This window comes from Phocoena phocoena, chromosome 9 (assembly GCF_963924675.1).
Source record: "Phocoena phocoena chromosome 9, mPhoPho1.1, whole genome shotgun sequence".
Taxonomy (NCBI): Eukaryota; Metazoa; Chordata; class Mammalia; order Artiodactyla; family Phocoenidae; genus Phocoena; species Phocoena phocoena.
The window spans coordinates 82,038,450-82,053,849 of NC_089227.1; the positions used below are offsets into that span (position 1 = coordinate 82,038,450).

At 43.3% G+C, this 15,400-nt stretch overlaps 1 protein-coding gene and 1 pseudogene across 1 annotated transcript in view; one reads left to right on the forward strand and one right to left on the reverse strand.

Moving 5' to 3' along the window:
• The window catches only part of SND1 (staphylococcal nuclease and tudor domain containing 1), a 419,523-nt gene that overhangs the window by 118,743 nt on the left and 285,380 nt on the right, over positions 1 to 15,400 (forward strand). The window lies entirely within an intron of this gene.
• On the reverse strand, positions 7,350 to 9,071 carry LOC136128429 (rhotekin-like; annotated as a pseudogene).

Sequence of the window (15,400 nt, forward strand, 5' to 3'; positions counted from 1 at the left end):
TTTTTTTTTTAATCTTTCTTTGTGTATATGTGTATATATATTTTAATATGAATTCCATATGAATGTATCTTGCATCTTCTCTATTCCTCTTCCACTGCAGAGGCAGCTGTATTAACTGGAACAGTGCCCTTTTGTAGCTCACTACTGGTGTGTGCATTGCTTAATCCTCCCTTGCTTTTTAAACTCTAAGCCTGTAATGAATTAAATAGTTTTTGACTCTCCCTGATAAGGATATTTATGCGTCAGACTGGCAGAATTCCACAAAAGCACATTAGTGTCTCCTTTGAGTTGAAGCATTTATGTAGAGGCATCCTTCTGAATGGAGGGAGATGGAAATGCTTTCGGGCCTCTTGCTGCCGCTGGCCCTCCTCGCCTCCCAGCTTTGTGCCACTCACCATCGTCAGAGTGCAGGACGCCAGGCAGTGGATACGAGGTCTCAAGCCCACAGAATTATTTCACTTACGCTTCATTCATTCATTGCCCAGATATTTCTTTATCAGCACTATAGAACTTAAATATTTTTTGATGTCATATTAGTTACTGAGGGGGAGGGATGTTCAAAGATGTTGATGGGGTGGGTTGAGTCAAGGTGATACAAATGAAGACAATGCAAGGTAGAGTAAAAATGTTAGAGGCACAGAAGCAAAGAACTAGTGGAATTCAGAGCAAGAAAGATGCTTGAGGGTTGGGAAATACATGGCTTGATAGTGTTATAACTGGTACTAATGATAAAGAGCACACACGATTTTGTACCCTTCTCCCTGTGCCAGGCACTGGGTAAGCATTTTCCTGCGTTATCTAATTCATTCCTCATAAAGCCAAGGTCCTATGAGGTGAGGGTTTTATTACCTTTATTTTGCATGTGAGGAAACTGCACTTGGAAAGAGAGGTCAGGTTGCTTGTGCAAGGTCAAACAGCTGGCAAGTGGAACCCTTGGGAATAGGCTCCAGGCCTGGCTCAAGGGCTGTACGTTAACCACTACATCTTGCTGTTCAAATTCTTTTGATTTTTTAATTCAGTGCTTTATCTAGGTCACCAGTTCTTTCCATTAAAAAAAAAAAAAGTGTGGTGAAATGAATGTGTTGAGTAATTTGTGTTGTGCTGAATGCTTATTGCTATTTCATGCTCTACACTTAATTGCTTCTATATGCTTATTGCTTAATTACATAAAATGCAGTAGTCCCTTTATCATCTTTCTGCAAAACTGCCCCTTATTTATTATGACTTAAGCAGATTAAGAAAGAAGTGTGTGCTAATTTAATTTTGGTGGCCAGAGTTCTTTTTGGTAATGTTTTCTTTATGAATGCACTGATATCTCATTGGTTAAAGGATGTGTCTGGTCAGAATGCAGCTCTTCAGCATGGAAGCATCAAACAGCTGTCACTGTGAAGCATATTTTCCAGGCACCAGGTTGACATCTGGACTCAGTATTTTTGGTGCAAGAGAAATGGTTCTTGCTAATAATGTTGTCACAGGATTGTGCATTAAACAGAGCTGGAGGCTGTGTCTCTGCGAGTTGCCTTTTGATCATTATTCACCCTGAGTTAATGCAAAGAAAATGATCAGCTTTGGGGCCACAAGGGTAATACTTGGCCTCCACATGCTACTGGTTTCCCAAAGGACCAAATATAAGTTTATTTTCCCTAGATTGGTGTAAGTGATTTGGATGAGTGATGTTTGGCCAAGCTGTAAGCTAGTTGAGCGCCTTCTATGTTCTTTTCTATATGGTTGGCACAATATAGTCTTAACTATTTGAGGTCCACTTGCTGGTTGAGTGATTATAATTGATATGAATGATACATAGTGAACATTCGAGGTAGGAATAGCTATGAGATAGTATTTGCCAATACTTGCCCTTATTGGAAACGTACCACATTTCCTTAATTCTTAAAAGATGTATCTCTCCCATCCACAAATTTTAACATCTGGTTTCAGGACAAAACTTCTAGTCTTAACTGACGGCTTTATTTTTAATGGAGTATAAAATGTTGTGTCTTAAAATAAGTGGCATCTTAGGTTGAATTAATGATGCATAGTAGAGCTATCATATTTATTTGGTTCTAATCCCCACTGTCCTCTCTATTTCTATCGACTTGGTAAATTACTTAGTATATTTAGAACACCTGAGTTCTTCTGGTTCTGGCCTGGCCATTTGCTTCAAAAGATGTGTTATTCATTGTTCATCATTGGTGGTTTGCTACCCACTGGATAATTTATGTAACACTTCAGAGTTTATGTGACATTTGAGAATTGTAGGTGATGGGAAAGATGGTGTCTTAATTTAAATGCACTGGAAGTATAGTCTCACAAATATAATCAATGCAGGAGGGACGTGAGAGGAGGGGAGTAGAGCGGAGCGTATATTTCAGCGAAAACTCATTTAGATTTAATGCTGTTTACCTTCACCAAGAGAAAGTAAGAGAGGTAGCTGTGTCCTTGAATCTTAGAGACTTAGACCTTGAGGGGACTTTTCTCACTTGTCAGAATTAGATTTAAGGATCTCAGATGCATGATACTTTTCCATGTGTACAAAGGTTTGGTATTTCCTCACCCATTCTGTAAGAATATTTTCCTGTGCTTGCAAAACCTTTACTGTAGGTAGTGGCCTTTGACCTCAGTTCTAGAGAGGCCTCTCTGTGTATGTCTTTAAAACATGGTGTAATGTTTTTAGGTATTTTCCATTATTGATGGTAATTCTTACGATAGGAAAAAATGGACTGTGTCAGATCTGGTGTCTGCTTATACCAGATCTAGATCCACTCCTAAAACATTAACCATATTTTGCTTATCATTAGAAATCATCAAAAAATTATCCCCCCAGTTCCTATTCTGTGCTGCCACAATGCCGGCAAATGTTAAAAGAGGTACATATGGGGGTGGTTTTGATACTGCTGTTCACATGCTGCCTAAAAATAAGCAGATTATGAAACATGTAGTTTTCCTCTTTTTAATTACCAAGTAATATACTAAACAGACATCTCTAGGCACTGTCTGGCAAGCAAAGCATATGAACCAGAGACATATGCTTTGAAAGCAGAATGAACCCTCTGTCATCTCTCCATCTCTGAGAGGTCATTTGAATATCAGGTGACTTGTATCTTAGTCTTCAGTTTCTTCCTTAGTGATATGATGGGTTTAATCAGTTTCAGTTAATACATTTTACTGTTTAACAGTGAAACTTTTTTCATTTATAAATTAGAGGATAGGAATCAAATTTTTATTATGTTCTGAATTATGCTAAGCTTATATGGTTGGTACACATTAGACACCTAGCAGAAAAGAATGTTTGAACTGCGGTTAGATCATTTACTCTTAGCTCTATGAGAATGTGTGTGTACACTGTAACAGTAGTGTTGTGCCTGAGTGTAAATTAAGCGTACCAGTACACACACATTCTATTAAAGCTCATAAACCGCCTTGATGATGATGGCTTGAAAGGACAAGACCCCTTACAAGCAAATTAACATCTGACTTAAATGAAACTCTTTTTTTAAAATTTCCTTTCTGGTTGTTTAACAAAAAAAAAGGTCTCAGCCCCCCAAATTCAAGCAGTATACTTGTTAATGAAAATATTATTAATCAGAGGGAGTTATGGGTCAGGGATGTTTGTTGAAAATATAATTTTCAAATTGGAAAAAGAAAAGGAAACCAATTTTTGCATTTTGTTAGCCACTTTGACGTGTTTTGATTCAATGTGAAATGGGCACAGCTGTTTATTTAGAAGTGAAAACATTACTTGATACATTAACTGAAATCTTACTCTCCTTTGTTATTGTCTCCTTGAAGAGAATATTACTATGTTAGGTATTTGTCCCCCTATTGTGGGTTGAGTTGTGAACCCCCCCAAAAGATATGTTAAAGTTGTAACACTAAGAACCTATGACTATGACATTAGATCTGTGAAGACCTTACTTCCAGATAATCAGTTAGGAGGAGGTCATACCTGATGAGGCTGGGCTCTAAATCCAATGCCTGGTGTCCTCATGAGAGGATCAGGTGCACACAGATGCAAGAAGGCCCTGGGACAGAGACAGAGGTTGGAGTGATGCAGCTGTAAGCTGAGCATTGCCAGGGATTGCTGGCCACCACCAGAAGCTGGAGAGAGGCTGCCCTAGAGCCTTCAGAGAGAGCATGGCCCTGCCAACACTCTTGAGTTTTGTACTTTGGGCTCTTAACTGGGAGAGAGTAAGTTCGTGTTGTTCCAAGCCATCAGTGTCTGGTAATTTTTTATGGTAGCCCTAGCAAATACATAGCTGCGGCTCCCCCTCTTTTTCTTTCAACATTTTATGTCTTATGATGAAAAATGGCTTTCCCTTTTTTTGAACAAAAACCGCACAATCGGCTTTTAAGTGAACATCATGTATGTCAAGGCATGTTAACTTAGATTTTTGAAAGGTTGCTTTGAATGCTGAGACTGGGCTAATTTCCACACATTGTCGTCCCACCTGTATACAGGGTTTCCCTTCATGCTTCACCGCTGGGAACACCCTGGGTACCCTAGTGAAATTGCTCTAGTTTCCCTGGTTTACAACTCTTCTGAAGGAGCTATCTGTCTCTTTCCCAATAATCTTGTTATTCTATAAGTGTGTAGAATGTAATGTAGAACAGAGATTGGCATCTTATGAGTTGTGTGGTCTGTTTCTTTTGTGTGACCTTTTCGTATGATCATGGGCAAACTGTCTCCTAGCTCGTTTCTAGAAAATAAGAATGGCCGTTTAGATAAACTCAGTGGGTGTAAATTTTTACAAAAGTAAAAACTCCAAAGACCGTAACAAACTTCATTTATGTAGATCTCTCTAATCATATGATGGTGGCCAATGTATACGTGTTAGTTTATATTCTGATATTTATAACTTCATGAAACCACGTTTCATGAAATAGACATATTTTTAAAAATTTATTTTTGGCTGCGTTGGGTCTTCATTGCTGCGCGTGGGCTTTCTCTAGTTGAGGTGAGCGGGGCTACCCTTCCTTGTGGTGCACGGGCTTCTCATTGTGGTGGCCTCTCTTGTTGAGGAGCACGGGCTCTAGGGCACGTGGGCTTCAGTAGTTTTAGCATGTGGGCTCAGTAGTTGTGGCTCGCGGGCTCTAGAGCGCAGGCTCAGTAGTGTGGCGCACGGGCTTAGTTGCTCTGCAGCATGTGGGATCTTCCTGGACCAGGGCTTGAACCCGTGTCCCCTGCGTTGGCAGGCGGGTTCTTAACCACTGCATCACCAGGGAAATCCCGACGTTTTGTCTATTTTTACAAACAGCTTTATTGGGACATAACGGATATGCAGGAAAACTGCACATTTTTAAAGTGTGCAATTTGGAAAGCTTTGAGAAATGTATATATATATATCCATGAAACCATCACTACAGTCAAGATAGTGAACATACTCATTACCACCCAGAGTTTCCTTGTGCCCCATTCTATCCCTTCCCATGTACCCCCAAGCCATTGATCTACTTTCTCTCATTATAGATTAGTTTCATTTTCTAGAGCTTATATAAATGAAATCATTACAGTATCTACTCTTGTTAACCTGGCTTTCTTCACTCAGTCTAATTATCTGAGATTCATCTGTGTTATGGTCTGTATCAATAGTTCATCCTTTCTGTTGCTGAGTAGTATTCCACTGTATGGATATACCGTGGTTTAGCCATCCATTTACCTCTGGTGGTCATTTGGGCTGTTTCCAGTTGCCTCCAAGTTTTGGCTCTTTGTATATAAAGCTTTGATGAACATTTGTGTACAAGTCTTTGTGTGGATATATATTGTCTTGTCTCCTGGATAAATACCCCGGAGTAAAATGGTTGGGTCATTATGGTGATGGTAGGCACTGTTGCTTCTAATGCGTTCCCATGGTTCTTCCCCTGGCCTCGGGTGGAAGCACACTCCTGGGCTGATCAGTACTGTGCTCAAGAGAGGCCCTGTGTGGATCTCAGAAGTCATCTCTCTGTGCTGCTCTCTCTACCCTGGTCCTTTGTGCCAAGAGCTCTAGCAGGCTTGGTCTCCCCCAAACCCTTGTCCATTCCCACTAGAAACTCTAGGCAGTAAGCAGTTGTAGGGCTCATTTGTGTCCTGTCTCTTAGGGATCACTGTTCTCTGTTGCCTGTTACCTATCTTACTGAAAACCATGTTTCAAAATGTTTGGTTTTTTTTGATTTTATGCAGGACAGTGGATTTGGTCCTTGTTTCATCTTTGTTGGAAATGGAAGTTGCACATTTTTCTTGAATTATGGCACTTTTAATTTTAAACACACATATATTCCATTAAGCAAATATACTATTTTCTAGTTATGTCCATGTTCTAGATTTCTTTTTTCTTAATAGCATTAAACATGTACTTTTTTTTCCTATTTAGGATTATTTATTTTAGAACTATATCCACAAAGTGAGTTAATAGGTTAAAGGTATATAAGCGAATTTTCAGACTGTACCACATAAATACTTAAACTTTCCTACATATAATCGAGTTTTTGTTTCGTCAGTATTTTTGTTTTCCTAGATTAACTGGACTTTAGAGTTGTTTTCATCTGCATAAAAGATTACTAGTAAGAATGTGTTTTTCATGTAACTTACATTTGATTTCCCTTCATGTAAACCATTCATCTTCTTCGATTACTTTAAAAGTAGAATTAGTTTATTGGCTCTATAAGTGTATCTTCTTGCATGACTTTCAGATTTTTTTTTTTACTATTTGTTTATTTTTCTATATTTAGATATTTTTCAATACATTTTATTTTGTAAAACTACTTTTTAATTCTAGAACATTGATCATTTTATTTCATAAATTGTCTCCTCGGGTGGGCTTAAATCGTAAATCTTTCTCCATCCTATGCCCCATTTATTTGTTTAATGCTTAATTATGAGATACAACGGGAAGTTTATTGGCACCAGTGCCTTGGTGAACTAACCAAAGTGCTTTTTAGAAACCAACTCTTCTGACAGAGGAGTGATTGGTGTGCCAACTCATTCCAGCCCAACTCAAACCATACTTTTTTTTTTTGATGTTAAATAACTTTAATGGTCAATGTGGGAGTCACAAGGGAGGTGCATTCCCTCCCAGGGCTCTTCAGTGCCATCCTCAAAGCTGGTTAGTGCAGGGAGGTAGGGCAGTGTTGGTTCCAGTTTTCTCCCAGGAAGGGTTTAGGGGGTCCCAGCCAGCCCTGGGGAAGAGTCCCTCAGCACCATGGCAACCACAGCTTAAAAGGGGCTTCTGCTCCCCCTCCCCAGCCTATCCCCAGTCCAGCAGAGGAAGGGGAGGCCAAGCTGGCCAACCTGCTACAAACAGCACCGAATCCAGAGCCCAGATGCACACAGACCACCTCTTCTTCTGGCCAGATCCTGTTGGCAGCACACCATCTTACACTGGTGACTGGAGCCAAGTGTGGGGTGGGCCTTTGCTGCAGAGGCCTCTGGACTGTGGGGACCACTTCGGGGGGAGAGGGGCAACTGAGCGAGAAGCCCCAGGGGAGTGGTCTTGCGGACTGCATCCAGGGAGACCGTTCGGGGTCTCCTCCAGGGCAGGGAATGGGTCTGGGCTGGGGTTGGGGCCACTGAAGCAGGGGAGCAGGGGCCAGGCAGGGCAGGCTGGGGGCGTCTCCAGCCTCGTGCCCTCCAGCTGGGCCAGGCTGTCTATCACTGCTGTGATGTCATCCAGCGGCTCAATAGCTGTGGCACCAGGAAGGGATTGAGGGGAGGAGGCTAGTCAGAGCTTAGGCCCCAGACCTATTCAGCCCTGAGCATCACCTGTCACCGTCTCATGGTACCAGGAACTCTGATTGGCCAGTACTTGGAGTGGCTTCCGAGGAGCGGGGGTTTCAATTTTCATTATTTCATCACGGCACTGCTTCCACTGGCTCATGTCAAAGAAAAGCTGCCACAGAGCTTCCGTCCAGCTCTGCAGGGCTCCCCGACTCTCTGCCTGAAGGGTGTGTGTCACCTCATCCTCCCCATACTGGTTACTGATGCTCAGGGTGAAGGGCCGGCCCACTGCCTGGTCCAGCTCACCTGCCCCAACTTGAGTCTCCTTTTTGATCACAACAGTAAACAGCGGCTCCTCCCCAGTGTCTGTGTCTTCAGGTTGATGGTGACAGAAGCTGTTTGTGCTTCTCAAGACTCCATGTGCTCGCACCCAGTCCTGCAGCTCCCCAGCTTGCTGCGCTCTGCGGGTGTCACTTGCAGTAGGCTGAGTCATGTAGAAGGGCTGAGCCACCAGACAGCAACACACGCTGCCATCAAGGGGGCAGCCAGGTGGGGTTCTCCTCATGACTGGTGAGGGTGAGGTCATGTGTGTGGAGCCCATCTTGCACTGCTGCCAGGGTGAGAGTGGTATGAGCCAACAGGTGGTAACGACCACCACTAGCTGGGGTGGGGAGCAAGATGGGACTGCTTCCCGAGCCCCTAATTGTCTCCAGCGACGCCCGCACACGCCTCCCCGAGGAGCAGCCCAGGGAGCTGCTGAGCTCGGTGGCAAGCCTCTTGGGGGCTCCAGCCAGGGCCCCCTCCTCTTCCACGCAGGCCCCATATAGCTCCAGCAGCAGTTCAGAGTCTGGCCCTGCCTCGGCAAAGAGCACCTTGTTGTGAAAGGGGATGGCTGTGAGGGCCCTGTCCACCAGGATCATCTCCGTGTCCTGAGTGCATTCCCCGATCTCCAGCAGCAAGAACACAGCCCGACGGTGCAGGTCGCCTTCGTTCTTGAAATCTTCTGTGTCCTTCCACATGAGTGGAATCCGGAGGTCAGAAATGCAGACCTGGCTGCGGCAGGGGGAGCGCTCAGCAGGTGGCCCGCTATCAGGAGGCCGCTGGCCTGTCTACCTCAGCACCTGCGTGTCCTCGCGCCGCTGCAGCTCCCCTGTGTAGCCGGGGGTGCGGCTATTGCACACCACGCTCTGGCTGGGAGCAGGCCACCGGCAGCTGGCGGGCCCCTTCCCTCATCTGGGTCTCATGGTGTAGCGTTCTTTGTGACTGTGTCCTCCGGTGGGTCGCAGAAGAGGCTGAGCCAGCAGCGGCTGCGTTTGAACTCCACCTCCAGGGCAGAGCCACTGGCCACGGTGACCCGGCTCCGGTGGTTTCTGGAGAACATGCTGGCGGTCCTGTGCTTCTGCCTGCCCTCAGCACTCCCCGCGCTGCCCGGCTCTGCCTTGTCTCCTAGGCTTCTGTCCCTCGACTCAAACCATACTTTTAAAACTGTTGAAACCCTGGTTTTTCATTCCGCAAGCTGCTGCTTTGAAACAGTCATACAGATGTTCTGGAAGCCTCCCGAACTTCAAGAACTTCTTGGTGAGAAAACACTCGTGTTGTTTTTTAGTGCAGAAGGTTAATCATACCTGAAGTGAAAATTGGCTTTAACATGGACATTGGTGGGCCCTCCATGAGGTGTGAAAGTTCTGGCTGGAATGGCCCTGAGCGTTGGTTCCATTGTTAGAAGGTGTGTGCACTGTTTCCTCAAGTTGCTAGCTGCTGCTACTTGGAACTCTCGAGTGGCTTAGGTTTGAATAGCAGTAACAAATATTTGTTGATGGCTCCCACTGTGCTAAATGCTGCTTCTAAGTCCTTGACAGTTGCTGTAGATCTAATCCTCGTAACAGTATGTGACTGAAGGGATTTATGCTCCCCGGTTATAGATGAGGAAACTGAGACACAGATGGTTTGATTAAATTTTCCCAGGATAATGCTGCTAAGGAGTGGCACCTACTAAAGTTTGAAGAGTAAAAATAAATTTATTCTCATGTTATACCCCAGTTTGAGTCTCGACTGCAGTGTAGAATTACAAAAATTAAAGAAGGATCAACAGCTAGAAAACTGTACATTGTTCAAGGTGAAAAACAGTTAAAAAAAATCACAGCAGGACAGTAGGCAGGAAGAACTCTACTTAGTGTACTGACCTTCGAGTATGAACACGATGCCACTGATACCCTGTGTAAGCCTTGAGTGATGCAATACAAGTGTTCCCATACTGGTTCACTTTTCCTTTGAAACTAGAATACAAATATTTTTTTGTAGGAAACTGAACGTTGTTAGGATTATAATCTGTATCTTTTTTATTTTTTAAAGGACTCAACTCTTGTTTTTTTATTTTTGGCTGCGTTGGGTCTTTGTTGCTGTGCGTGGGCTTTCTCTAGTTGTGGCGAGCGGGGGCTACTCTTCATTGTGGTGCGCGGGCCTCTCATTGCAGTGGCTTCTCTTGTTGTGGAGCGCGGGCTCTAGGTGCGTGGGCTTCAGTAGTTAAAGCACGTGGGCTCAGTAGTTGTGGCTCTCGGGCTTAGTTGCTCTGCAGCATGTGGGATCTTCCTGGCCCAGGGATTGAACCCATGTCCCCTGTATTGGCAGGCGGATTCTCAACCACTGCGCCACTAGGGAAGTCCCATTCTGTATCATCTTAATAGAAATTTACTGGTCTATATAACGAACAGGTATTTCTAACTCTGCTTTCTAATCAACCCATGAATTTATACTGACCATTTTATCTTTTGGTCAAACTGTCGTAAAATCGTCATCTCATTGGCCCCTGTTCTGTTGTTTTAGGGCAAAAGTTAATGGAATCTGAATAATTCATTTATTTGGGTTGATCTTCAAAAGCAAGGGGTAACTTTTGAAATTGCCCAAATAAATGAATCTGCCAGTTTTCCTCATGATTTTTATGTGCCAACTTTGATAATCTGTGGAAACAAACAATTTACATTTCTTGTTTAATATAAGATTCAGTGGCGGTGGTGGTGGTTTTTAAAAAGACGGGAAATATATGGGGCAGTGATGTTTAAACAGAAGATGTGGAGTGTGTTTGAAGTTTTGTGTCCTGGAGGTCAGACTATGCAGTATGTGGTTTCCTGGGCAAAATAAGAATCTTCTTATAAAATATTCCTATGACCCAGGACATATTATCCTCCTAGTCTTCATTTTCTTGGGCATAATGTAGCAAAGGCCTATAATTATAAGGGTTAAGTAAAATGTGTGAAAGTAGTATTACTTGTATATATGGGTGTAGTGAGGAAATTAAGGGGAGAGAATGTGTCACTGTGCCATTTAGACATCTAAGTGCAGTGGGTAGTCTGAAACAGTAGGTATTTCTTAAAATCAACTGTTCAAGACGTTTATGGCCAGACCACAGGAAGGAGGATGCTGGGGTGGCAGTCACTTCCACACTGGTGCTTATTCGAACACGGCTCTGTTTTACTCTAGCTCAGAACAGCAATGTCTGCTCACGGGCAGATGAGTTTTAAGAATGTGCCTGCCCTTTATCCTTTGGGATTTGTGGCTTCAGGCAAAGCACATTCTTATTCTTTTGTCAACCTTGAATTTGGATACATTTCTTCTGTAGTCTTCCGCACGCTCACCTCCTGATCTTTAGCCGGTAGGCCCCTTCTTATCCTTGTTCACAAATAGTGAATTTTGTAACTCTTAAGATGTTATATCCAGTGACCCAGCTTGTTAAGACGAAAGTCCCAGTCATTGCAGCTTTCTTTTAGAATCAAGGCCGTCGCTACACCTCCTCGCAATCTTCTCAACACCTGCCAATAACAAGTGGAAGCACTTCCCTATAAAGAGGAAGTACGGCCTTCATGTGGCAGAAGGGGGATTGAACTTAGGGAAAAACCATATTGTTAGAATGATACTTTAACATTATATGCAAAATACCATCGTGTAGTTAGTAGAAATAAATGCTGAAGAGCTCTAAGGAAGAGCTGGTGAAGTTTGATTGACCTAGGGGAGGGTTTGGCAGAGGAAACCGCTTTGGAATTGATATTCTTTTAGCCTGTAACACAGACTTGGGTGTCTGTACTCTACCTGCTGACTAGGACACTTGGAAGAGCAAGTTTGGGTGTCCATGCTTGGGGACAGTGACAGGAATGGGCAGTAAGAAAAGTATAGCTGCCATACTGGATGATGATATTGGGTATTAACGTTTTTTGACTTCAAAAAGGCATAACCACGGTGTACTCCAGAGTAGAATGTATTTCAAGGTGGTGAAAGGGAAAGCCCAATATATTTGTCAGCTTACAGAAGAAAATTGGTTGACTTTTGAAATTTTTCTGCCATATGATAGACATTTTTGACTATTGCAGAACACATGATGAGCCTTCCTATGTTTCACGGGAGAAGAAAGACACTGTTTTTGTTGTCCACTGTCTGTACCCCAAAGACCTTGCTGAACAAAGATATTGATACCTTCCTTTGCTTGTAGCCTTTCTTGCTCAGCCTCGTAGCTCTCTCGGCCTTTCTCAGTAGTTTGCCCTTGATGTTATACTCTGCCCCTTACCTTCCGTGTAGGGTTTCTTGACCCAAACTGGTCATGTTTGTCCACCCTCTTGACAGTCCCTTTTACGTGTGTCTTCAGATCGTTTGCCTTGTTCTTGTTAAAGTAATTTCTGAATTGAGTGCTATAGCAAGAGGACAGTTTGCAGTCAGAGTGACCTGGGTTTCAAGTCTTTTTCAAGTCTGTGACTTGGTAATGACTAACCTTGGGTGAGTTATTCAGGACCTTTGAGCTCCGGTTTCCTCATCTGTAAAATGATGATACTGTTGAAATCTTAGTCTTTGTGAATATTAAATGGGACTCATATCGTGCCTTATGTATTATATATTCAAATATTATGTAGTTAGTAATTGTTCTTGTCAGTCAAGCTTATTTAGTAGCTCCGGCTCACTTTGGATCCCCAAATAAGGTGCCTGACTTCATTTTGCACATCCATCTAGCTGAGAGCTGCCTGCTTCCCTTAGGTCAGGTGGGTTTTTTTTCCTGTTGAAGGACTTAGATTTATAACCTTGGCTTTCACTTTGAATGGCCTATTCTCAAGTGTCATTTTAAGTTGATTTGTTATGCTAATGCCTTACAAATAATGTGCTTCCTAATTGGCCCATATGTAATAAGGCAGGGTACCCACCTGCATACTTGCATATTAAATATTCTATGCAAAAAACCCTTAGCTCAGCTTCACACCGTGGGGGGGATTGTTGCAGCACATGAAGACTGTTCTCTGACTTGAATGGTAGTGACGCATTACGGTAGCATACATCATGAAGGCTAGGGCTACATGGTGATTGGAGTCATTTAAAATTGGTTTGGACAGTGTGCTGTTGACCAGAGCACCTTGTGAGTAGTTCTGGTCCTAATTACATCTTTCCTCTACCACTGTAATGGCCTCCTACCTGGCCTCCTTCCCTCCAGTTGTCCCCCCTCTAATCCAGTTCTATATATGGCTGCTATGTTAATCTTCCTGAAACATACCTCTGATTCTGTCACTCTCCTTATCCTCAACTTTTTAAAAAGCTCCCCATTTCCTGGCGAAAAGGGCCAAACTTCTAAAGTCCCATGATGTGGCCTAAATTTCCAGAGTTCCTTTCTGTAATACTTTTACGGTGGTTATTAATGGTGGGAAGTTGGAAATGTGTACAGACATTGCCTTGGTGTGCATCACTGGGGGACACTTTTACTGGGTAGGGGGCCAAAAGTGCTAGAGGGGGATAGTCCCACCCACGGAAGATTTTGCCAGAACAGCAGTGAGTTGGACATTAAGGAGTAAAACTAGAACCAATTATAGGGAAACATTTTAGCTTAATAAGAAAAAAGAACTTTCTAAGAAAGGTGTTCAGTGAGAGAGAGAGTGGGCTGTCCCAGGAAGTTAGTTTCGTTTCATTGAAGGCCTTGACACATGAGCTGAATAACCAGATGGTAGGAATATTGTGGAGGGGATTTGACAGTGCATAGGAGGCTAGGGGTACACTTCTAAGTTCCCTTCCAACCCACAGGCCTTGTGATTCTATGGCTTATAATTCGTGAAAATGATTAGACCGATTAGGTCCCCATAGAAACAATGCTTCTGCACTTACATTTCTATACATTCCTCATAAGTGAGGTAGGTGGTTCTTAATGAAGCTTGCTTATACCATGTGGCAATGATTCTGCCTTCTTCCCCCTTCATTATACTGATGAATATAATTGAACGATACATCAAGAAAAATGGAAGCTGGTTTATTACTGCCTATGATATTTAATTTCCTTTTTAATTCTAACTCATTCCAATTATACCAAGTTGCTGGGGCAGAAGGAATAGCAGCATTTGTGGTTCCGTAGGAATTAAGAAAGGAAGAAAACTTTTGTTCTTCTGAAGTTTTCATCTGGAATAGAAATCGGAGTCGGAACCTTGTTTCATGATTTGACTTATAAGTACTTCTGCTTATCCCAGGAACGACTTTTGGCTAGCCATAGAGCAAGTTAGCCAGATGCTTATACATTAGATAGCGCTTTCCTTTCTCTTACTAATAATTAAAGTAAAAGAAATCATAATGAGGGCTTCCCTGGTGGCGCAGTGGTTGAGGGTCCGCCTGCCGATGCGGGGGATGCGGGTTCGTGCCCTGGTCTGGGAGGATCCCGTGTGCCGCGGAGCGGCTGGGCCCGTGGGCCATGGCTGCTGGGCCTGCGCGTCCGGAGCCTGTGCTCCGCAACGGGAGAGGCCGCAGCGGTGAGAGGCCTGCGTATCGCAAAAAAAAAAAAAAAAAAAAAAAAAAAGAAATCATAATGAAATGTCATTCTAATAATTATGAAAATATTCAAAGTATGTTTAGATTTGTAATCTCATAAAATACATGATGATAATTACCTGGATTATTCACAATAACCATTTTATAGAGGGGAAACCCAAGATACTGAAATTAGAGAATTATTTGCAGAGCCAAGTCCAGATTCCCATTTCCACTTAAGACAAGTTCCCACAAAACTCTTACCAGTTTCTTTCGGGTATCTTTGTGATCAAGCTACGATATCTGTGTCTCCTCAAGGCTGCACATCTTTTGTCGAGGAGGCAGAGAATAGTTTCATGCCCTGCCTGGCAGGATCCTAAGTAACAGTCAATACCTTATTTACCTGTCTGATTTCCTGTTGTTTTTTTTTTTTTTTTTTTTTTTTTTTGCGGTACGCGGGCCTCTCACTGTTGTGGCCTCTCCCATTGTGGAGCACAGGCTCAGCGGCCATGGCTCACTGGGCCTAGCCGCTCCGCGGCTTGTGGGATCTTCCCGGACCGGGGCACGAACCCGTGTCCCCTGCATTGGCAGGCGGACTCTCAACCACTGCGCCACCAGGGAAGCCCTCCTGTTGTTTCTTGATTGCCTTTCCCAGGCCAGGGAGATTAATTTAAACACACTCACCTCCTTTATGCTTGTTGAGAATGATTACCATTGGGGTCTGATTGTTTTCCAGGGGGAAAAGAGAAGTTAATTTAGAAGGATCTTAATCAGAGTAGTAGTTTTTGTGACACATGTGTATGAGTTTGAAAACCAATACTAGGACCCTGCATCCTGACATGGGCCTGCACTCTTGTGCCTGCATTCTGATATGGTATTGGTCTTCAGGTGAGATATGCAGCTCCTTTGAGGTTAAGCTCTCTGAGCTGTTTAAAGATGGCTTATTTTTCTATT